This window comes from Quercus robur, chromosome 2 (assembly GCF_932294415.1).
Source record: "Quercus robur chromosome 2, dhQueRobu3.1, whole genome shotgun sequence".
In the NCBI taxonomy this organism is placed as follows: Eukaryota; Viridiplantae; Streptophyta; class Magnoliopsida; order Fagales; family Fagaceae; genus Quercus; species Quercus robur.
Genome location: NC_065535.1, coordinates 19,690,236 through 19,713,949, shown reverse-complemented (window position 1 = coordinate 19,713,949; position 23,714 = coordinate 19,690,236).

Sequence of the window (23,714 nt, the reverse complement as noted above, 5' to 3'; positions counted from 1 at the left end):
TGAAAAATTTCTGTTGGTTTCTGAGTAGTGATAGCAAAACCTAGCAACATTACGTGGCGCTTTGTAATTGGTTATATTTTGTGGACTTAGTAGTATTGTGTGTCAACTTGTGATAGGTCGGGAATTTTCCTTCTCTACAAATGCCCCCTCGAGACTCGTTTATGCACATAGTTTTGGAGTGTGGTGTGGAAATGAGTTTCGAAAACGGATTTTTACACTTGACCCTTCAAGTGAAGTAGTTGAAGGTGGTGAACTTTCAACAGGATGAGATAATTTTCGAAGGGTAGACCCACCCATATGAAAGGCTTTAATGAGACCGAAAAGGGGTTTGCGAGTATTTGAATGTACTTGCGTGACCAAGCCTTCTTAGTAGAGGTTAAGTTGAAGTAACTTCAAAGAGTGTTCCATGGTACTTGGAGTGGGTTGGTGAGGCTGAAAGTTATTTGCAAGAAGTTGTATGTACTTGCGAGATTGAATCATTTCGACAGAGGTTAAGCTGAGGTAATTTCAAAAGAGTATTTTGGATCATTGGCGGCGATCACAGGGTGTAGAAGATGGGGAAGAGGCAAGGATGGTGGCTGGGTACAGCATGCAGAGTTATGGGGCTAGCCTCACGTTTTTAAGAAGTCCAGGCGAAGTAATTTCCAAAGAACATACTTTGGATTACAACGAGGACATGTGGGAAAGTGGTTGAGTGCGCATGTGCCATTATTTCACTCAGGTTAAGTTCAGGTCATTTCAGAAGTTTATGGATTCTGGGTATGCTGATGTTGGTGGTGAAGAAGACGGGGATGAAGCAAAGATAATGAATGGGTGAAACATACGACACCATGGAGCTAGCTCTATACGTTGGGAAATTTTTGGTGTAGATGTTTCTAGGGTATTTTAGGATATGAGACTGACTTCATGTTGAATGAGGTTCGGCGACAAGTCATAGAATGCTTCTGTGTGATGGGACTATGCCAACAGACATTAAGTTAAAGTAATTTCAGAAGAGTACTTTCTGAAATACTTCAAGTAGAATTTAAGTTGGAGTAATTCCAGAAAAATGTGTTCTAAGGTACCAACAATGATGACCTTTGGGTCCCATGCTGGCAGGAGCATGGAATGAGGCTTTGGCAACCATTTACTGACCCCAAAGGTTGATTTCTGATGAGCTGGTACCTTGGAGGTCATGGTAAGTGTTGGATAGGGGAAAATTTGTAGGATACCCCAACACTTTTGACAACCTTCACCTAATGCCACTTGTTGGAAAAGCACAGAAAATGAAAGATGTAGCTAACTTGTGATCCTGTTTTTAGAAACCAGCCAAGTTACTGTTTGTTTCAAACCGCTGCTTCTGTTGGAAGACCAAGCAATTGGAGAGAGACTACGAGGTCCCTAAGCTTAGAAACAGGTGTCTCTGCTGAACTTAGAGTTCCTGGCCAACCAAGTTCGAGGATGCACAAAACAACGATACCAGCCTTGTTATGAGTAACTTTATGGACAAATGAGGTCATTAAGTGGGGAAACAAAAATTGTTTGGATCTTAAAACAACAAGGATGTTGTGAGAAAAGTCTCTATTGAACCATGAGAAGGTTGATTTTAAACTGATTATGAAACAATATTGGTTGCTAGGTGTTGAGAATGATGAGGCTATAGTGAGAAATGGCTGTGAGAAGGAGGATTTGAAAATTTGAAAGAAGCAAATCTTCATTTCGTGATCCAGTGTATTTTTCTTGATGAGCTTCAATGAATCCGACCCTTCTATTTATAACAAAAAGATGAAGAATGGTAGATGGGTAGTTAAGAATGGTGGATGAGAATTTTTGGTGAGAATGGTAGATGGGAATGTTTGGCACCGAACGAGGAATGGTAGGTGGGAGACTGGTAGGCACCAAACGGGGAATGGTAGGTGGGAGACTGGTAGGCACCAAACAGGAATGAGAGGTTGAATTGGTGACCCAATGTAATTCCAATTTTAGGATACACTTGTGAGAGTTCATTCGTTCTTTGAAAGAGAAGCCCTGATGAAGTCTGGAGGATAACCCTAAAGGAATCCGGACCAAATGGATGAATCTCAACTTTTGATTTTGAGAGCTCGTGTTTTAGATTCTGTCAGTACTCCAAAGAAGTGGGTCAAATAAGTTGTTTCCAAGTCCTAAACAAAGAGATGGACTTCAAAATCAGAACCTTCGCGAAAAACTAAGTGGGACAAACTTTGCTCGAACATCTTGATTCTTGATCAAAGTTCACATCAAATTCAACAATTGTAGAATCACATTATTTAAGCAATGTCAGATTCTCAAATGAAGAAATTGACCCCAAAATAGGAATCTACGTGAAAAACTGAGCAAGACAAGTTTGGCTTGAAAATTTTGACTTAGGTCCACTTGGTCAAAGCATTTTCTCTCTCTCTCTCTCTCTCTCTTTTTTTTTTTTTTTTTTTTTGGCAATTCGGATTCGGGTGAAATTTCTAGATCGTATGACATCATCCATGACGTCATACAATTGAGGTGCGTGGCAACGCGTGACGCATGGGAGAGCGTGATTTGGTGAGGGTGGCGCGTGTTAGCGCATGAAATTGAGGCTGTGAATGCTGGCATCTTTGGAGGTGCGTGGCGGTGTCTGTCTATGTTTCTAGGCCTGAAATTTTCAGGTTTTTGTATTTCTAAGGCCGTACAAGACCCCGTAATGTAAGTTTTGTAAAATTGTGAACAGATTTGCACAGTTTTGAAGGACTAAACCGTTGGTCATCGTGAGTTTGTGGTGGTGTGTGGTGGTGCGTGGTGGCTCCATTGTTAATGATCTTTCTGGGTTTTGTCTGCTGGATCGAGTGGTAATGCTACCTTCATAAAGTGAGGTCTGGATTTTTACGAATGTTAAGGAGTAGGCTGTGATCTTTGATGCTTTTGGCATTGCGTGGCTGGGCATCTGGACCTGGAATTTTAATGTTTGGTAGATCGAAGGCCATAGAAGACTTCCGTGATGTCGGTTTTGTCTTCATCCAAGTGCAATAGTCTCCTCTAGATGACATGTTACTTTTTGCAAACCTATAAGCCCTTTTTGAGGTCTAGTGCAATAGTTTCTTTCTGACAACATGATCTATTTATGGGCACTCACCCCCCTTTTTTTAAAGTTTGGTGCAGTTTTCTTTGACTTTGAGTATATTCGAGTTGCAAAGTCTGACTTTAAACATTATCTGTTTGGTGGTAGCATTTAATGACTTGCCTACTCTCCCCCTTTTTTTTTTTTTTGTCTGTTATCTCAGAAGTTTTTTATATAAAGCCACCACGATACTCTAAGTGTAGAGAAATTATTCTTTTATTTATTTATTTATGCTTTGTTTGTACTAAACTTTTTTTTTTTTTGACAAGCTAGAGATTAAAATTGAAGCTCTTTTTTGGTTTAGACGTGCCATGAGATTTTCTTCTGACAAGTTATTTGTTGTTGCTTGTTTTTGTTATGCAGCATGCTTTCCTTATTTGTTGGGCTTTAATGTCAAGCTTTACACCAACGTTCTTAGCCTGATGTCCATCTTTATTTGGCAGCTTTACATTTCATTGAACACAACGTTCTTATAGTGATGTTTGTCTCCATCCTTGACATTCTCATAGCGACAGTCATCTAGGCGACAATGTTATCAAAGGTGTTCATGATTCAATGATGCTATTATTAGTACTTGACTTTGAAGTTGTACTGGCCTTTGTCTTGGCAATTAAGTTGCACCAACACTTGTCTTTTCAATGCAGCCACCTCAAGGGTCTTTGCAACGTAGCCATATCAAGAGTCTTTACCATGAAGTCATGCCAGCATTTGTCCTTGTACTGAAACCATATTAACACTCGCCTTCACAATGATGCTTCATCCATTTTTTTTCTTTGCATCAAAATCGTGTCACCACTTATCTCTGTCATGAAGTTGCGCCAACACTTGCATTTGCATTGAAGCATTACCCTTACTTTGTCTACCGAAGCAATATTTGCACTTGCAATCCTATGACGTCGCACCATCATTTGCCTTTGTAATAAAGCTGCACTAACACTATTCTTTTTCCATAAAGCTGCCTCAACATTTCATTTGCATTGAGGCCATGCCAATACTCATCTTTGCTATGAAGTCACGTCAACACTTTATTCATACCAAAGCCGTGTCATCATTCATCTTTGCCATGAAGCCACGCCAAAACTTCACATTAGCACTTGCACTTGCACTCGCATTGAAGTTGCACCAATATTCAGAGACAACATAACTCAGACATCGAGGATGCATAGCACTATAGCCAGACATCAAGATTTCAGCGATGCCAACAAGCGGTTGAAGATGTAAGGAGTCCTTATGAAGACTTTGAAGATGCGGGGAAAAAAAATGACGTCAATACTTTGAAGATGCTAAAGCATGCTGCCAAGACTTTGAAAATGTTGAAACATGCCACCAAGAATTTTGACATTGCCCGAACATGCCTAAGAGGAAAGATGATGCAACACCGACTTCAGATATATAATCCATCATCATTCTGGAGGAAGTTAACGTCATCCAGATTTCAGACACATAATGTGAAATGACACCACTCAGAAGGGAGATGATGTGGTTCAAATTTTAGAGCTATGAAGTGGCACAACCTAAAAGACAAGCGATGTAGCTTAGACTTGCAAGGTACAAGTAGATGTTCCTAGGAGATAAATGATGCAAAGCATACTTTAGAAACATGGGAGAATGTCCATAGAAGATGAGCAATGCCATGTAGACTTCATTCCTTGCAAAAGATGTTGAAGATTTTATTTCACTCCACAACCAAGAATCAACTTATGTTTACCATCATTTCAAGGAAAGCTAAGTAACGTCAACTCCTTACAGTCTTCATTTTCTACTACAAGACTATCTTTAAGCAATGTCTTGCCAACCAAAGGGACCTTGAAAGCATATTGATGACCTTTGAAAAACTCTTCAAGCTAGACTGACAAACCTTCTCTTCTTTTCATGTGACTGAACTTAGTAAATGATACCAAGTTGCCTATGTACCCTTAAGAAGGATCAAGTCAGTACATAGTTCAAAAGTTTTTTTTTTTTTTTTTTGATGATTTTTTGTTTTGTTTTGTTTTCTTTGGCACAAAAAAGGAGGGCTCACGTGTGTAATTCTCGCCCCACGACTCATGGTATTTCATGGATACCAATTGTGCAATAGTGGGTATCACTAATAATCAAACCCAAGACCTTGGCCTCAAGGGCGACAAAGGCATCCAACTACTATGCCACACTCACAAATGGTGCCATAGGGGGGGGATTAATTTTTCTTTATTTGTACGCTTTCAAAGGTAATGAGAAGACATCATGTACCCTTGCAATGTTGTAGTGGGCAGTTTAAGCTCTTACCGAGGAGCAATCCTCGATTTTCAAGCATAGAAGTGTTTAAGGAACTTCCCATTGATGGGGCCGATCCTTACGTCATCTTTGTTAATCAGTTTGTAAGCTTCGTTGGTGTTTGCCCTTTGCTTGAGAGTTAGAAGTACATCACAAGCAACGATCACATGGTTTGACCTGACAACTTCATCAAAGCCTAGATCAATCTTGTTTTCTTTGGCGAGCTTCATGATTTGTTCTTTGAAGATGAAGCATTTTTGGATTGGGAGACCAATGATGCAATGATATTTGTAGTAGTTAGGGTCATCAACCTTCCCCATGTCTTCTAGTCGCTAGCATTATGGCAATTCAATTAGCTTCATTTGTAGTAGTTGTTCTAAGATGTTTGGCACATCTTCATCAAGGAACGAATATACTTTTTTCTCATGTTGCTTAAAAGTCAAACGATGCACTTCGTTCTTTTGCCATCCTTCAAGCCGTTTTTCATTTGCATTTGCTCCTCTTCTCGGAACCTTGTCTTCGACAGTATTAACAGTCATTAGGTCTTTGAGGCTGACTTTTGCATTCCTATCATTCTTCCTTACTTCCTTTTTGCTTTCAAGTATGGGAGGGTTTGTACTTCCATGGCTAGCAATGCTCAACTCTATGTCATGTGCACGAGTTGCTAACTCTTCAAATGTTTGAGGCTTTATCCCTTGAAGGATGTAAAGAAGTTCCCAATGCATGCCTTGGATGCACATCTCTATAGCAAAAATTTTAGAAAGCCTATCCTTGCAGTCCAAGCTCAAAGAATGCCATCGATTGATATAATCGACCACCGACTCATTTTCCCATTGCTTAGTATTAGTCAGCTCCGTCATGCTCACCGTGCGATGCGTGCTATAGAATTGGTCAATAAATTCTCTTTCTAGTTGTTCCCAACTGTCAATTGACTCAGGTTCTAAGTTTGTATACGAATCAAAGGCATTTCCCTTGAGCGAATAAACAAATTGCTTTACAAGGAGGCCTCCTTAAGTCCCTGCATTCTCACAAGTTTCTACAAAGTGAGCAATGTGTTGCTTAGGATTTCCTTTGCCATCAAACTAAAAGAACTTGGGGGGTTGATACCCATTTGGCATTCCTAAGTTGTCGATGTGCTTTGTGTAGGGTTTTGAATTTGTGAGAGAACTTGTAGAAGAACCTCCATATTGTGCTCAGTTGGTATTTGTTATCATGTCTTGTAATTGTTGGACTGACAATGAAGCAACCGAAGTAGATTGTTCTTATTAGGAACTGTTTTCAATTTCTCTCCCTTTGTCATCCTTCGCAGATGTGAATTTATGACCTTGGCTTAATTCACCAAGATACTTCAAGTTTGTTCATTAAAGTTGCAATTTGGAGGTCCTTATCTTCAAGTGCTTTTGTGAGAAGGGCAATCCTTTGTTCCATTTCAGCCATCTTTTCTTCCATGTTAGAGGTGTTAGTCATCATGACTGACATAATTTTCCAAGATGATGGAGAAGAAAGTGATTTGAAGTGAGCACGTGAAATCTCATCTTTTGGGTTCCCTTTGAAGGGAGAGAAATTGTGCGACCAACTTCTTGTGAAGGAAAAAGGGGATTTGCCCCCATACTTGATGTGTTCCAAGGTAGAGATGTCCTTGTTAATGACCTTGTTTCTTATAAGAGGGTCTAAGGAGATGATTATCTGGACCTTGGCTTCCTTGGTTGATTGAGATTGAAGTTGATTATGAGCTTTAGGTTGGCTACAATTGATTGCACCAATGCAGTTGTTGGTGGTAGCTGTACCAAGTCTAATTGAAGTAGCTATTGTTAAAGCTTGAATGTTCTTGCTAGAGGCCATTTAAGCTGGTAGCAAAATGATGAAGATTTCTTTCTTTGAAGGAGAATGAGATGAGAGGCAAAGAGGTCCCACCTAGCATGCTAGAATTTGTGGATGACTAAATTTCTTAGTTCAAAATAAAGTCAAACGAGTAAAATAGTTTCACAAATGCAAATTTGTATTGATGAATGTGTGGTACAATTCTCTAAAATTACAAAAGAGTGACCCTCTGATTCGATCTCATTGAAAGACTTTGTTGGTTGGAATTGTAATAATGTGATTTTGACTCAAACACCAAATATCCTTTGATTTGGTTGAAGGATGGACTGAAGACCTTTAAAACAAAATTACAATGAATCTCTAGCTATGAGCTTGTTAGAAATTTTTTGTTCTTCACGTTCTTCGTGTGTTCTTCATCTTTGAAGGTTTGTTGTGGAAGTTCTTCAGTGCTTTATGATGTGCATGAAATATATACAATAAAGTACTCACATATCTACATATTTAGCCTTACTTTTATGTTATTTTGTGACTAATTATATAATATCTTTGTGTTGTAGGTAACAAGGGTTTTACATGCAAAGTGGGGCTAGGCCAATTGAATCAAGCCAACTTCCATCCAGCCATGCATGAATTCAAGAAAAGACCAACCCAATTAAATTTAAGTCCAATTGGAGTAAGGAATCAATTGAAATTTGCTCCAAATCCAAGTCCAATTCGGATTAGGATTCCAGACTACACATCAGTTAGTATTTTTGGCATAACTTTCGGCTCAAATGTCCAATCGAGATGATTCAAATTGGGCTGGAACGTTAACTTAAAGGGCTACAACTTTGTAGTTTACCAAAAGTCCAAATTCTGACGTTAAATGGGCCAAAATAGTCGGTTAAGTGAAGCCTAAAAATCTGGGATTTTCTCCAAACGAGAATTCAACTTGTAATAGGATTCCTTGACCTATTTAAGGGCTCTTTAGGGCAAAATTCAAGGAGGCTGAGGCGGAGGCTAGTGCTAGGGCTGAGGACTGAACATATAGAGGCTGCGGCTAGGACTGGTGCGTAGGAGCAGAACGTGTTCTTTTTGTCTATGGCTTTTCTCTAGCACTGTGACTATTTCTTTCTCTATTCTATTTGTTTAGTTTAATGATTAGTATTTTATTTTTATGTTTTCTTTTAATTACTATGAGTAGCTAAATTTATAATTAGGGTTGAGGATGAAACCTTGTTAAGGATTATTAGTAATATTTATGTGATTTGATTTTTCTCACAATAATTGTTCTTTAATGATTTAAATTGTTCTTGCTTCATATCAATTGACTAAGATGAGATTCTAGATATGAGTTCAATCATGTTTTTCTCATGATTTAGGATTTGTCTTAATTAATTGAATGCTTGGTTTATTAATTCTTGATTATAAAATCGGATATATCTTGTGATTTGTTTGACTATGGATACAATTTATGATTTGATTTTATACTTAAGAAGCGAAGAAGAACATGCTTTTGATTTTTAAAATAAGGGTTTAAATGATGATATTTTCCATGATAACAAGATTGATTTCTAGATTATCATGTAGTGAGTTGGGAAAAATTAATGATCATAAATATATGCTAATATGACTTACAAGGCGGATTCCAAAACCTTAATTCATTTCTCTTGATTGTTTACATCTTTTTATTACTTTATATATTTTTCTTAGTTTAACTATTTGCTTAATTTTATTAATTGCTTAGTTTATATTATTGTAACCAACCAATTTTTATTTAAACTAGATTAGGATTAATTTGGTTAAGGTTTAATTAATTTTCCTACATTCATACAAGTCCCTGCGGGATCGACCTCGTTCTTGTCCAACTATACTTCGGTACGGTTCATACACTTGCGAGTATTTTAAAATTTCACAACACTTTAAAGGCTTGAATCCATAGAGCTTCATTGATTTATGGTTTGTTAAGGTTTCCGGAGGCTTCTAAGCTTGATTCTAGTAAACTTCAAGATCTAGGTAGATAGTTTGGATGATTTTGCTTCGAATGTTCTTCAATTTTGAGGTTGAAGTTCTTAAAATTCTTGAAGGCTTTGAGGCTTGATTCCTGTAGAGCTTCTATACTTTTGAGTTCTTTTGAATCTTCTCTGATGCTGCTTGTGCTCTAGATGGCCTGGTCTCCCCTTAAATGCCTTAGGAAGGCTTTTATTTATAGGAGTTTGGGGGTGGGTGAGTGACACGTGGCCGAATCTGATTGGTGACACATGTCACAGCCTGATTGATCTGCTTATGTCATCACTTACACACGCCGGATTGCATATGTCATCGCTTACACATGTTGGACTGCTTATGTCATCGCATACACGTGCTGATGTGTGATTAGTTTTTGCATGACACTTGGAAAATTTCTGTTGGTTTCTAAGTAGTGATTGTAAAACCTAGCAATAATACGTGGCGTTTTGTAATTGGTTGTATTTTTTGGATTTGGTAGTATGATATGTCAGCTTGTGATAGGTTGGGAATTTTCCCTCTCTACAGGGTGATTTTAAGGTCACTACTCCCAAAAATTCACTAACCAACAATCAACTAGTTACAAGTATAAGGAACCAACTACCTTGGCCTATCCTGAAATACCAACGTACAGTTGAACTTTCACTTTAGTACTCAATTAGACTTGATCTTGTAGTAGCCTTCTTTCCCTTGATGCACAAAATTGCAATTTGTGACTAACTTTTTTCCACGAATCTTAGTACGTGACTAACTCCAGCAACTTGATGGTTGTTGTTGGCAGCAAAGTTCTTCACTTCATCAACAATGAAGATCAAGAAGCACTTGGTTACAAAACTCAATGGCGTACAAATGTAGTAGCTTCTTACAAAGAAATTAAGCACTTGGTCACTGTATCCGCATATGACAGCTTTATATATGTCTAGTGTTGTGAGAAAAGAAACCCTACACATACACATAAGCTTGGGCCGGATTTCACATTTGGAAATTCTAAAATTGTAATTCTCAATAGATCGAGCTAGTGTTGAGCTATCTATCAAGTTTCAAATTAAGTCTCAATAGTAGCTATTTGTCAAGAATTAATAAGTAGCTTCCCCACACGTAACCAAACTTCCGAGTCCAAGATCTTTGGTTCAAAGACTTTTGGTTTACCTTAATTAATGACTCTTTAAAATTTGGTTTAGTTTGTTAGGACATATGTGTTTCACATGTTAAGAACATATGTCATGATTTTATGTAATTGGCTTATCCTTTGACAAAACGCACTTTACTTGTATTTGGGTAGATTTAGGATGTGTTTAAATACTTCAAGAAATCATGTTTCAAGATCAAGTGTTGAAACCTTCAAGTCTGTCCAAGAAAACAAATTGATAGTGCAAAATCATTAAAGCTTGACAGCTGGCTCGACAGCTGTATCTATCGAGCTTTAGAAAGTTGTTCAAAGTTCGGTGTGCTCGACACCTTCTCTATAGCTGCTCGACACCTTCTATCTGTTGAGGTTTAAGATTTTCAGAATTCAAATCTGATTTTCTTGGGATCCATGAATATGTCTTTGGGCCTTCTTTTCTCCTAATCCTAGACATATAAAAGGATTGTTTTAAGGGCAGTCAAATAGTTCACAAGTTGCACAAGCTTTGAGCAAACTTTGTTCAAGCAAATTGTGACCGGAGACGAAATTCTTGCCCTAATTCATCTCTTTCTCTTGAAGAAGTTGCTATATATGTGCACCGTAGGGTTTTGTGACCAAGCATCTTCTTGATCTTCATCGTGTGGATGAATTGAAGAACTTTGCAACCAACAACCTTCTTAGTTGGTGATTGAAGTTGCGTACTGGGATCGGCGCAATTGGTTAGTCACGTACTTAGGAGTTGTGCATCAGAAAGGGGAATTGTTACTACAGAATAAGTCCAATTGGGTATTGGGGTAAGGGTTCAACTATAGGTTGGTAAGGGTTCAACTATAGGTTGGTAAAGTACTTGAGATTCCTTTACTTGTAACTGCTTGTTGTGATAATAGTGGAGTTTCGGGAGTGGTGACCTAAAAATCACCCGGTAGGGTTTTTTGCCGTTAGGTTTTCCCCATTTGTAAGCAAATCACCGTGTTATTTATTTTCCGCTACATAATTAGTTTATTGGTGATTTGTTTGTGTTACCACCCGTTTGCATGATAAATTGATTAATTAATAACTTGGCTAATTGATTAATTAATTTCTATCACAATGGGTCATTCAGTTTGTGGCCTATCAAGTTAATTAGGTAACTTAAAATAAATTAGACATCTAGGTAACCAATCACACCTAATACAAAACCAATGGTTAGTGGTGACTCCTAAAATAAAAATAAGAAAAAGGAACTCTCTCTCTCTCTCTCTCTCTCTCACACACACACACACACACACACACACACACACACACATACACACACACTCCTCACCCTATATACACAAGCACACAAGAGTCACGTCGCCAAGGACCCAATGTGCAATGAGCCCCATGTCACGACCCAAATCCATAGAACATGAATTTAGATGCATGACTAACCTGCTAAACTTATATAATTCCATAAACATAATTAATCCAAAATAAATCAATACTCCAAAGAAACAATACTCTTAAAAACCTCTTACAAAAATCTAAACTCCACAAATTGGAAATAATCTCCACTATAACAAAAACATGAATTACAAAATAAAGGTAACTATAATTCTATAGGTCTTCAATTGATATTGAAGTTGCCTACAACTTCCATGCTCTACCTTGCACCTTACAAAGCGACCCAAAGGTTCTATATTCCCAATTGCACTTTAATCTAAAAAAATAGTAATTGATGGGGTGAGCCACATATCTAGTAAGTAATTATACAGAATACACAACGGAATAGAGTCAAGCTAGGCACGAGTATTTTGATTTTTCACAAACTCATTCAATGATATCAAAAATAATTATTCCAAAACATATAATGAATCACTTAATATAATTGTAATCACATCTTAAAATCATTAGAAAACACATACATATAATTGATCAGAGCACAATGTCACATACACACATCACATATTCTCACATACAATCTTGTGAGCGGATACCAACATTTAACCCCTGCTGGTGAGGGATCAACACATATTCTCACATACAATCCTGTGAGCGGATTTACACATATCTGATATATCTGATCAATTCTAAAAACACTTATTTTTTAGTCACATATCACAAAAGTAAAGTTTATGCAAAATATAATAATTTACTTGATATTAACAATTATTCCAAATACAGAGGCATATCAAAGGTCATAATATCAAATTGAACATTAATCAAAGGATGCTTGACTCTCTTAGGAAATGAATAAGAACTGAAGAGTTTATATAAATATTTTTACAATTCTTGAGTAAGTTTGAAAACCCAATTTGCTAAAAGAAATGTCTTAAATACCATTTGAAAAATAAGAATATGACTTTGAAATCACTTGGTTTTTAAACGAACTTAAAGAACAAGAACCTTTTTAGAAAACTTATATTGAAACTCAATTATTTTCGGAAAATAGTTTAGTTTAGAAATCATCTTTTAAATGAGATTTGGACATTCAAAACTTATTTAAAATTCGAAGTATCTATTTATTTAATAGTCAAAATTTCTCTTTCAATGATACAAAAATACTTTTGACAAACTTTAGAAAATACAAGTTTGAAATACAAAACTTTTGAAAACTTTTAACTTCTAAGAACCTAATGGACAAGACTTGTGTATATTATGCATAATTGCTTACAGCACTTGAATCACTCTGAAAGTCCAGCTAAAACACCCTCCAAATAGTCTCAAAATACTCTTAGATAGGACCTAGAATCAATCATGGAAATTACTTAATATCCTCCATAAAATATAAATCTTATTAAACTATACAAACTGACTCACTAGTAAAATACTTTGTTGAACTAAATGATAGCACTAATGCAAAGCATCTCTACCCAAAAATGTGTTTCCTTGAATTTATCAAAACTCATAGGTAGCAGCTAATACTATAGGATTTAAATATATAACCCCTATATTATGACTTTGCTCAAGGACTTAATTTCATTGACCCTAATGGATTTAATACCACAATATTTTGGGATGAAATTACAATTTGGATAAAAGAAACAAATATGTTATTAACCTTTTAAAGAATAGTAGACGTGTTGGACCTTAAGGTATCATTCTGTTTGGAATTAGTCAACGCCTAGGCAATAGACCATTAAAGCTACAATAAGAAGAATAGGACCTTGACAAAAATGAGAGATAACTAGTGACACAAGGGTGGGGTCGGGTGCAAATTCTCCAGCAAGTTAGAATTAAAGTTACGGCAGCCCAAAAGTTCTTATGGCCCTACAAAAGTGACGCTAGCCTTATACATGGATTTATCAATTTTGGCTTTTGCTCAAGGGTCCAAACAGTGGCAATCAAAGATTCCTGAATAATTGAAACCGTGTAAAACCATAATCTAAGAAATTACCAATTCAACAATCTACACATCACTAAAGTTTCTTTTATAATAAAATTCTAACTCCTTAATTCTTGTTTCTAATGGTGAGAAATCATACCTTGAACAATCTGATTGCCTTTTCACTTGTATGTGCTTCAAACTCCAAAGAAAATCCTCTTAGCCTCTTTGATAAAACTCTTTCTATGAAAACCCTAATTTATCTTTTCCTCCAACTTATATATTAACACATCAAAGATATGGGCTTGGTGGGATAGTGGGCTGGAGTTTAAAATCTGCTTGAACTTATCTCCTTAGTCTCCAATAAGCCCATAAAGCATCTTTATCTTTTATTTATTTATTTGTTTATTATTTTAGTTGCTACACCAAATTGTATGCACTAAAACTTTAATTTTCTTACCTATTTGTAGCACCACAAAATTGTCTACTCCCATCTTACTATGCACACATATACAGTACTTCAACTCTATATTAAAATTGACAAGGTACAGTGATAATCATAAAATCAAAATTGGGGTATTACACCCCCGGGGCTGAAAAACCGGGCGTCCACACTTTCTGTCGTTACAAATAATAGAAAAAATAATAAAGTATTCAAAAATAAAAATTAAATAATACATAAATTCTTATTTTTAGTATACACAATTCAAAGTTTGCTAATTATATCTTCACCATAAAAAATTACTAAATGTTGTGGATCGTATCATGTTATCAACTTTCTTAAGTGCACTTGTGCATAATAATAATAAAGTTAAATTACCTAAAAAAAAATTTAAGAATAAAACATAACACATCAAGTAAAGAATAATAAGTAAATATTTAATATGAATTCTACCTTAATCTACTCAATATTAGTTATAGATCAAGCACCGAAAATCTTCATACTTGAGAATTGAGATCTAAGAGTGAGATTGAAAAGCAAAGACAAAAACAAGGACTTTCCATACATTTAAGCTTAGGTTTAAGGTTTTATTTATTTATTTTTATAATAATAATGTCGTGGTGCACTAAATTATTAGGTTAGCGTGTGAAAAAGAAATCACATGAAATCACACTTCATGAGTGTGACATGAATACAATGAATTGTCCGATTTGGCCATTTGGTCCATTTAAAAAAAGAAAAGAAAAAGGGGTCAACCTGTTTGATTCACAGGTTGACCTGATCGATTCAAAAATTTAATGGCCAGGTCGATTCAACCTATTTTACTCCATATCAAAAAATGTTGGGTTGAGTTAGGTTTTTTATTTTGGGTTTGGGCTGGGTTGACAAGCCCAGGTCTAATTTTCCCAAGCAATTTATTTTTTGTTGTTGTCAACATCCATATTAGTGAAGCTAAAAATTTGGCTATTTAGTACCTGTAAAAGTCACTTTATCTATTTTATATTTTCATTTTACAATACACCCAAAATTAATGGACCTATATTTTTAGCTATTTGGCTAAAATAATACAAAGAACTTATTAGAATAATAATAAAAACATCCACCACAAACTTTAAGAACCAACCACAACCAGCACCACCACCACAGTCCATAGCAAAAAAAAAAAAAAATTCAAGCAACCAACCACAACCACAACCACCACCACCACAGCCCATAGCAGGAAAAAAAAAAAAAAAAAAAAAAACCCAAGCTGCCCGATCTACCCCACAACCACAACCAAAACCACCACCACCACCACCATCACCACACAACCCATAGCAAGGAAAAAAAAAAGCAACCAAGCAAGGCACCCAGCCACCAAACCAACCACACCACAGCCCACACCATACCACAGCCTCTGAACCACCCACACTATAGTCCACCGACATTGATGAACCCAACCAATGTCGACGAACCCAACCACCTAGCCACCCATAGACGCCAATGAACCCACCCACCCTCAAGACTGATTTACCCACCGCCATCATCCCACCCACGAGAGGGAGATGAGGGAGGCGCTAGAGAGAGAGAAAACAAAAGGAGAGAGAGAGAGAGAGAGAGAGAGAGAGAGAGAGAGAGAGAGAGAGAGAGAGAGAGAGAGAGAGAGAGAAAGAGAAAGAGAAAATCTTTTTTTAATGAGAGGAGAGAAAAGAATAAAAAATAATTTTTTTTTTATGCCTTCTTGCTACAGTAAATAGCTACTATTGGCTGTTTACTGTAGCAAGGAGCCAAAAATATTTACCTTTGGCTCCACCAATGTTGAGCACTAATTGGAGTTTGTGGTGCTAAGAATAGTAATTTAGTTTTTTAGCACCACCAAGACTAATGCTCTTGACTCTCATGGCAAGCAATTTACTTTTTGTTGTCTACTTTATAAGGTCCATTTTGCATGCGCTATGCTATTAGACAAGGCAAACGAGCGGGTTGGATGGGGGCAGTTAAGTTGCGGGTCAAAATAGGGTCATTTTAAGTGGCTTAAAAACTGGTTATGTCAACTCGTGGGTCGGGTTGACCCATATTTTTTTGCATGAATTTTATTTATTTATTTTTTTTATAGAAAAATGTATTTGTCATTTGGAAAGTCATGTAACAAATTACTTGATGTAAAATGCATTACTTTAAATTTATTACTCATATAAAAAATGAGCTCAGCTAAACAAAATAATACTTGTTCAATAATTTTAAAATTATATAAATCCCAACATTAATAACCAAAACAAAATAGCAAAAAGGATAATTAAAATAAATACACAAGTTTCATTTCTACACAATAACAACATCTCAAAATATAAAACAAAATTACAGATGCCTTATTGAATAACTACACTATAACAAAATGTATTTTTAGCAACGAAAATTAGTGAGGAAATATTTTTTGTTGCTAAAAATACAGCTTTAGTGACGAAATATGAATTTCGTCACTAATAATGAAAAAAATTATAACATTTAGTGACGAAAAATAAATTTTGTCACTATTGTGATCTGAAAAATGGGCACTAGTGGAGGGAAACTTTGGCGCGAGTTTAATTAATCTATAGTGACGAAATATTTCATAGCTAAAAGTTGAAATTTTTACTGACGAAATATTTCGTCACTGTAGGTATTGCTGTGGATGGTATTAGTGACGAAAATCCTTTCGTCACTATAAGGAAGAATTAGTGACGAAAAATATTCATCACTAAAAATAATAATAGTTTTGCACTTATATGTTTTTAGTGACGAAATCACAATTTGTCACTAAATGTATGATTTAGCAATGAAATATGAATTTCGTTTCTAAAAATCTTAACAAAGCCCAGTCTTTAGTGACGAAATTGGAATTCGTCACTAAAGACTTAAAAGCCTAATTTCAATACCTAGCTAAACCACAAAAATTTCAATACCCAAAACATTTCAACTCTCTAAGCCGTTTCGGTCAAAAAAAAAAAAAAAATCAAGAGCCAACCAAAACAACCCAAACCACCATCACTGATTAAGCTCAGCCGTCGCCGATTAAGCTCCCACCGTCGCCGATGAAGCTCCGTTAAGAGCCAACTGTCGTCGATTAAGCTCAACGATGACGCTTCAGCTCACTGTTGCAACGATTCAGCTCACCATTGCGATGATTCAGCTAACTGTCACTGATTAAGCTCGCCATTGCGATGATTTGGCTTGCCGTTGCGACGATTTAGCTAATTGTCGCCGATTAAGCTCGCTATTATGACGATTCAGCTCGCCGTTGCGACGATTCGGCTCACCGTTGGCGACACTTCAGGTTGCCAATCATTGGCGATGCTTTATCCAGCGACGCTTCAGTTTGCGACTTTTCCGACAACGCTTGAGTTTCTTTGGTCTTTCTCTCTAACTGGTCTCTTTCCCTTTTGCTTTTTCATTTTTGTTTCTATTTTGTTTGATAATATTACCTTGATGATGACACTCTTTTTTTTTGTTAAATTATATTGTGTTTGGTTGCTGAGAAAGTATGGGAAAAGAAAAAAATGTGGGTAATTTATTTTTTTTAATGGTTTTGGGTGATATCTAATTTTGTGAACCAGAGAGTGTGATTTGTGAAGCATTCATTGGTTTTGTTGGGAAACAAGCAGAGGGTTTAGAAGTTCTAGAAATGTGAACTGGGCATTGCATCTATCTATTTACTTGTTGATTTTTAGTTGGAAGTCCAATAAGAAATTTTTCACTTAAAAATTAGATTGGCAATGCAAAAATTACTATGCAATGACTCTGTTATTAATGTTATAGCTCTGAGATCTTAGTTCCTACATTTCCTAACTATATGAACATTGTGCTGAGGGATACCATGTAGGGTCTAAAAACATGGATGGAGATGGTTAACATTTGTACAACTCCAACATTACTTGTTAATCTTTGGCGGTCTTAGAGAAACAACCTAGTCATCATCTGTTAGGGATTTGGCTTCTAAGAAGCATGGACACTTTCTTGAAAATTTAAGACACTACAATAAATTAATGAATTAATATCTTTTGGTCTTGTAACTTCCTAACTCCTCATTGGCAAGATATTATTGCCATGGCTAGATTGGTTAACTGATCTCTTTTTACTTGTCCTTTCTCATAATTGCCATGTGATTGGGTCTCGTGGGTATTTGAGTTTATTGACAACTTATACTTGTTTTCTTGGTAATGGTTTTTGTTAGTTTCAGAACCAATCATGTATATGAAAATCTAATTTGTTTGTTCAACTAATTAGTCCCTCCACCAATTATTACCATTATTGCAATTCCCACATTTCTTGTTTTTCTTAACTACTTTTGAGTTTAGTCTTTAGAGAGAGCCAAACCCAACGCTTCTCAAACATTAGAAATATTTTTGAGGTATGATCGGGTCTGGTTACTAGCAATATGAACGAAGGGAAATGTGGGGACTTGATACCACGAAGTGGGGTTTCAATCTTTTCAATATTGAATTCTAAGCTATACCACTGTTTAGAAACGGGAAAAAGAATAAAGAATATGTATTTTAAATTTGGGTCTACTTAACTGTTCACTAAAAGTTATCTTTCTTTTATCTCCAGCTCTCTCTCTTTTGTGGCTGAAGAAATTGTGAGGAACAAGGTGGAGAACACAAGTTAACTTTGGAATTTTTCTGAAAGTTGTAAACTTAGCTTGAGCAAAGTAAGTATATTCTAGTTAAAAACTTATAAAACTCTATATATACTTGTGATGTTGGAAATTGGTTTTGTGGTGGGTTGTTGGGTTGGAGCAAGCGGGTGGCTTGCATGGTGTTATAAAGTGGTTTAAATTTATATTGGGAGTGTTTTTAATTTCTTACAAATGTGAATAAAACTTGTTGATTAGTAGCAATTGTGTTCCTTTATTCAATTTCAATACTTGTAAGCATTGTACTTATGATGTTTATGATTGGTTTTGTGGTGGGTAAACATTGTACTTGTGATGTTCAAAAAGAGGTCCAAAAGAATATTCTTAACTTTTTGAGGAGTAAGGGTTATGATGATGCTCTTACCTCTGGGGGTGGTTCAACTTCATGTTAAACCACTTTTTGGTTAGTAATTTATTTTAGCAATTGACCCAATTTCAAGTTATAACATAGTTAATGTTTTTACTTTACAATTTTAATGTAGTATTGTTTTTATATTTGTGTAGATTTCTTATTGGTGGCTTTTAAGGGATTTACTTTTGGCATTACTTGAAGACATATGAGGACATCTTCCGTTACTTCTAATTATATTATGCTACCCTTTTTGTATTGTTATAAAACATCTTGAGTTATTGTATGTATTACAAACAATTATTGTATGGAAGGAGTTTGAATTGGATACTTGTTTTATTTTTTAATTGTGGAATGTATGGATCTTTTTTAATAAATGTGTTGTTGAAATAATTGTGTTATTCAAATGTGAGATTTTAATGATGTAATGATAGGCTACAGGTTAATATCAAAGCTATGAAAAAAAATAAAAACAGAAGATAAGTTTTAACGACAAATTTTTTCATCACAAATATAGCAACAAAAAATTATTTTAGTGACGAAATATTTCGTCACTAAATGTAGCAAAATTTTGTAAGAAATGGTTTTAGTGACGAAAATTTTTGTCACTATATGTGCTTGGATTTTCTTAAAAATAGTTTTAGTGACGAACTTTTTTGTCACTATATGTACCCGAACATAGTTTTAATGAAGAAATTATTCGTCACTAAATATGATTTAATAAACTAAAGTGTTTTTAGTGATGAAATATTTTCGTCACTAAATAGTGTTTTTAGCGAGGAAAACATTTAGTGACGAAACGTTTTCGTCCCTAAAAGTTTCTTTTTTTTTTTTTAAATCAAATCGGACTTTTAGTGACAAAATTTTTCGTCACCAGGACTTTTAGTGACGGGGTTTCAGTGACGAAATGAGTTTCGTAACTAAAAGTCCAATTTCGTCACTAAAGGTCCTTAGTGACGAAAAACTAGACTTTTAGTGATGAATTTTTTCGTCACTGAAAATACATTTTGTTGTAGTACTAATTTGATAAAGAATAAAAACATATAAGAAATTTACAATCTTGCAAACTAATTTTATAATATAATATCAACTGTGGTTGACACTTTATTTCAATTTGAGAATATATATTAAAGTTTGATTGTTTACTTATGAATATCATATTATTGTTAAGCAACACACATTCCTAGAAATATCATATTTTATTTTGAAAAGTCATTTATTTTGGACATCAATTGTTAAAAAATAGGCCTAAGCATCCATAATTTATGCTAATTTCATTGATATACTTTGGCTTCACTCTTTTCATACTTATGAATGTTTATCATACATGTCGATAATTTTTTATATATATTTTTAACTCTACTATAACTAGATTATCTTAACATGTACTTTGTAATTTGATATTTAAAATTCTTTACTCATTAGAAAATGTTCAACCATTCATCTTTGAATTCATTTGCATAGAGTTATGTAAATGTCACAAATGTATCCTTAAGAACAATGTATCTAAATGACATTATATATATATATATAGTCAATTGAGTTTGACTTGTGCAATATAAAGCTTTCAACAAAAAATTAAACCAATAATATCTTAATTTTATTATTAATTTTTTCCAAAAAAAAAAAAAATTAAGAGTGAGGTTGACCCTCAAAAAAGGGGTTGGGTTACAGGTCAACTTATTTTTACTTCGGGTCAAAATTTTGGGTTTAGGATGGGTTGGGTCGGGTTAGCAATTTTTGACCCATTTTTTTGTCTATCTACTATCTACCACAGGTCTAATCAACTCATATAACCGAAGCCACTATATTTCCTTTTTTTGTTTTTTTTTTTTACCTTAATGGTAAAAAAAAAAAAAAATTGAAAATTTCTTATTCCAAATCACTAAATTGAGTTAGGGTGAGATTCTGATTATCTTGATATTATGATTTACATAGTGCAAATTGTCATAATCTTTTTTGGCTAAATTGCAAACTACACTCCTAAAGTTTGGGGGTATTTGAATTTTACACTCTAAAGTTTTAGAATCTGGATTTTATCGTATTAAGTTCTATTCTGTTTACATCAGCAGTTCCTTAATCCATATTTTTCATTAAGTTTCACATAAGCTTGTTACACGAGTTTAGTTAGTCCAATAAAATGGTGCTACATTATTTTTATCATGCCATGTTATTTTTAATTATTTAACTATTTAGGCTACAAAAATAAATTTTTAATATTGTTCAAAATTCAATTTAGTCCTATAACTTTAATTTCAAAAAATTCAGACCTTTAACTTTAATAGTTAATTAATGCAATACTTCAATTAAAAATCACCATTATTCACCAAAAAATGAGGTCATTGTGGTAATTTAAAGCTTCTTAAACTAAAAATAAAAATAAAAATAAAAATCCAAAAATCTAATAAAATTTATTATATGGTCTAAGGTTCGTGCCATAGCCACAGCAAAACCAAGCCAATGCCTTGGTAGCCGGCTAGCCGCAATAGAAAAGGTTTGGAGAAAGTATATCCTACTTCCGTCCTATGCAGTATTCCTGTCACAAACATGAAATTTTTTCAAAGGTTTGATTTTTGGAACCTCGATATACAACAAAAGTCTTCATAATAGAAAACCCACGAAATAAGAAAGTGGGAAGGAAATATTCATACCCAAGGAATTGTTTGGCAAAGATCTTACTTTAAGGAGATCAAATCAGATTCAAATATGATGAAATTTGAGAGGTAAATAAAACCCACTTCTTTGTATGGTAGAAAATGAAACAAGAGTTCACATATCAAACACAAAGGAAGAGAGTGTGAGAGAAAGAAAGCAAAGGAAGTGAAACCCAAAACAAAAGCCCAAAGCTACCCAACCTCCTTCCTTCCAAATGCGACTCTAGTAAAAGTGTATGGACCACCCATGTCCACAACTATGTCTAAGGTATTAGATTGTCTCTATGAGAAAAACTTTAAGTTTCAACTCATCTCCATTAACATCTCCAAGGGTGAGCACAAGAAGCCCAACTTTCTAAAGATCCATGTATGTTTAGAGAAAGAGATTGCATTAAATGGAAAGGAATCTAATTTTTCCCTTTTTTTTTTTTTTTTTTTTTTTTTTTTTTTTTTTCTGATTATTGGGAGATAGACAAATAGTTATTGCGCGTGTGTAAAGAATTCTCTCTCTCTCTCTCTCTCTCTCTCTCTCTCTCAATAGAATTTTTGATCTTTATTGATTGAAGAAAAGTGAATACAATGAATGAATGAATCTCTACACTACTGCTATCTATATATACAATCTGAACAAGCAAAAAGAAATAACTAACTCCGCAATTGAAGGGAAAATCAATTACAAAATATCCTAACCATCAAGCCACGTGTACAAGCTGTAACTGCTGCTTCTATCCACGTGGCAATGCTCCTAAATGAAGTATTCATGATAAGAAACTGATTCAATCACCTCTAGCAATTCTGTACTAATCCAATTACTCTGAATTTCAGTTGCTTGAACAACACCGTGTTTAATAAAAAAAATTGACTTGATATATTTGATAAAAAAAAAAATCTATTTTCTCTTCTTCTTCTTTTTCTAAAAAATATAATTTTTATTTTGTTACTTTGGATTTTTTTTTTAATTTAATAAGCTCAAAATGGCCTCGTTTTTTTGGGTGACTAATGCTGTCATTTTAACGAAAAGATTACATCGAATAATTGTTAAAGTTTGATGACTCAAATGATTGAAACCAAAGTAAAAAGACTTAATTGAATTTTAGACAAAGTTAAAGGAGTCTTTTGGGTTAATATTGCAAAATCTGAAATTAATTTGCGTTATAGATACTATTGAAACTTATTTGGGATTTTGAGGAGAGAGACTGAATTTCGGTATCACCATTGCCGAAATTTAGCCAAAAGTATGAGAGAGAAGATGTAGAAGGAGGATAGAGAAAATGTTGAATTTCAGCAACGTGGATACCGAAATTCCTCTGCCCAGTTCTGCTGCTCGAACCCTGTCTCCTGTGTGCCCGAGTGTGGAGTGCTCCGAAAAAAAAAAAAAAAAAAGGCAATTGCGGTAATGCAATTGCCGAAATAGGGGAGAAAAAGAAAAAAAATATTTTTTGGTAATTGTGGCCATGGCAATGCCGAAAATGAAAAAGAAAAAACAAAGTGGTTCCGAAATATCTGAAAGAGTAAAAAAAAAAAAAAAAAAAGAATTGTGGCAATGGGATTGCCGAAAATGTGAGGAAAAGAAAAAAAAAAAAGAATTGTGGCAATGGGATTGCCGAAAATGTGAGGAAAAGAAAAAAAAAAAAAGAATTGTGGCAATGGGATTGCCGAAAATGTGAGGAAAAGAAAAAAAAAAAGTGGTTCCGAAATCTCTGAAAGAGTAAAAAAAAGTGTAATGTCCACAATATTTTTACAACATTTTCACAATAAATCACATGTAATTAGTTATTATTAGTTAAAAAAAATTTGTGGCAATGGGATTGTCGAAAATGTGAAAACAAAAAAAAAAGAAGAAAAAGAATTGTGGCAATGGGATTGCCGAAAATGTGAGGAAAAGAAAAAAAAAAAAAAAAAAAAAAAAAAAAAAAAAAGAGAATTGTGGCAATGGGATTGCCAAAATGTGAGGAAAAGAAAAAAAAAAAAAAAAAAGAATTGTGGCAATGGGATTGCCGAAAATGTGAGGAAAAAAAAAAAAAAAAGAGAATTGTGGCAATGGGATTGCCGAAAATGTGA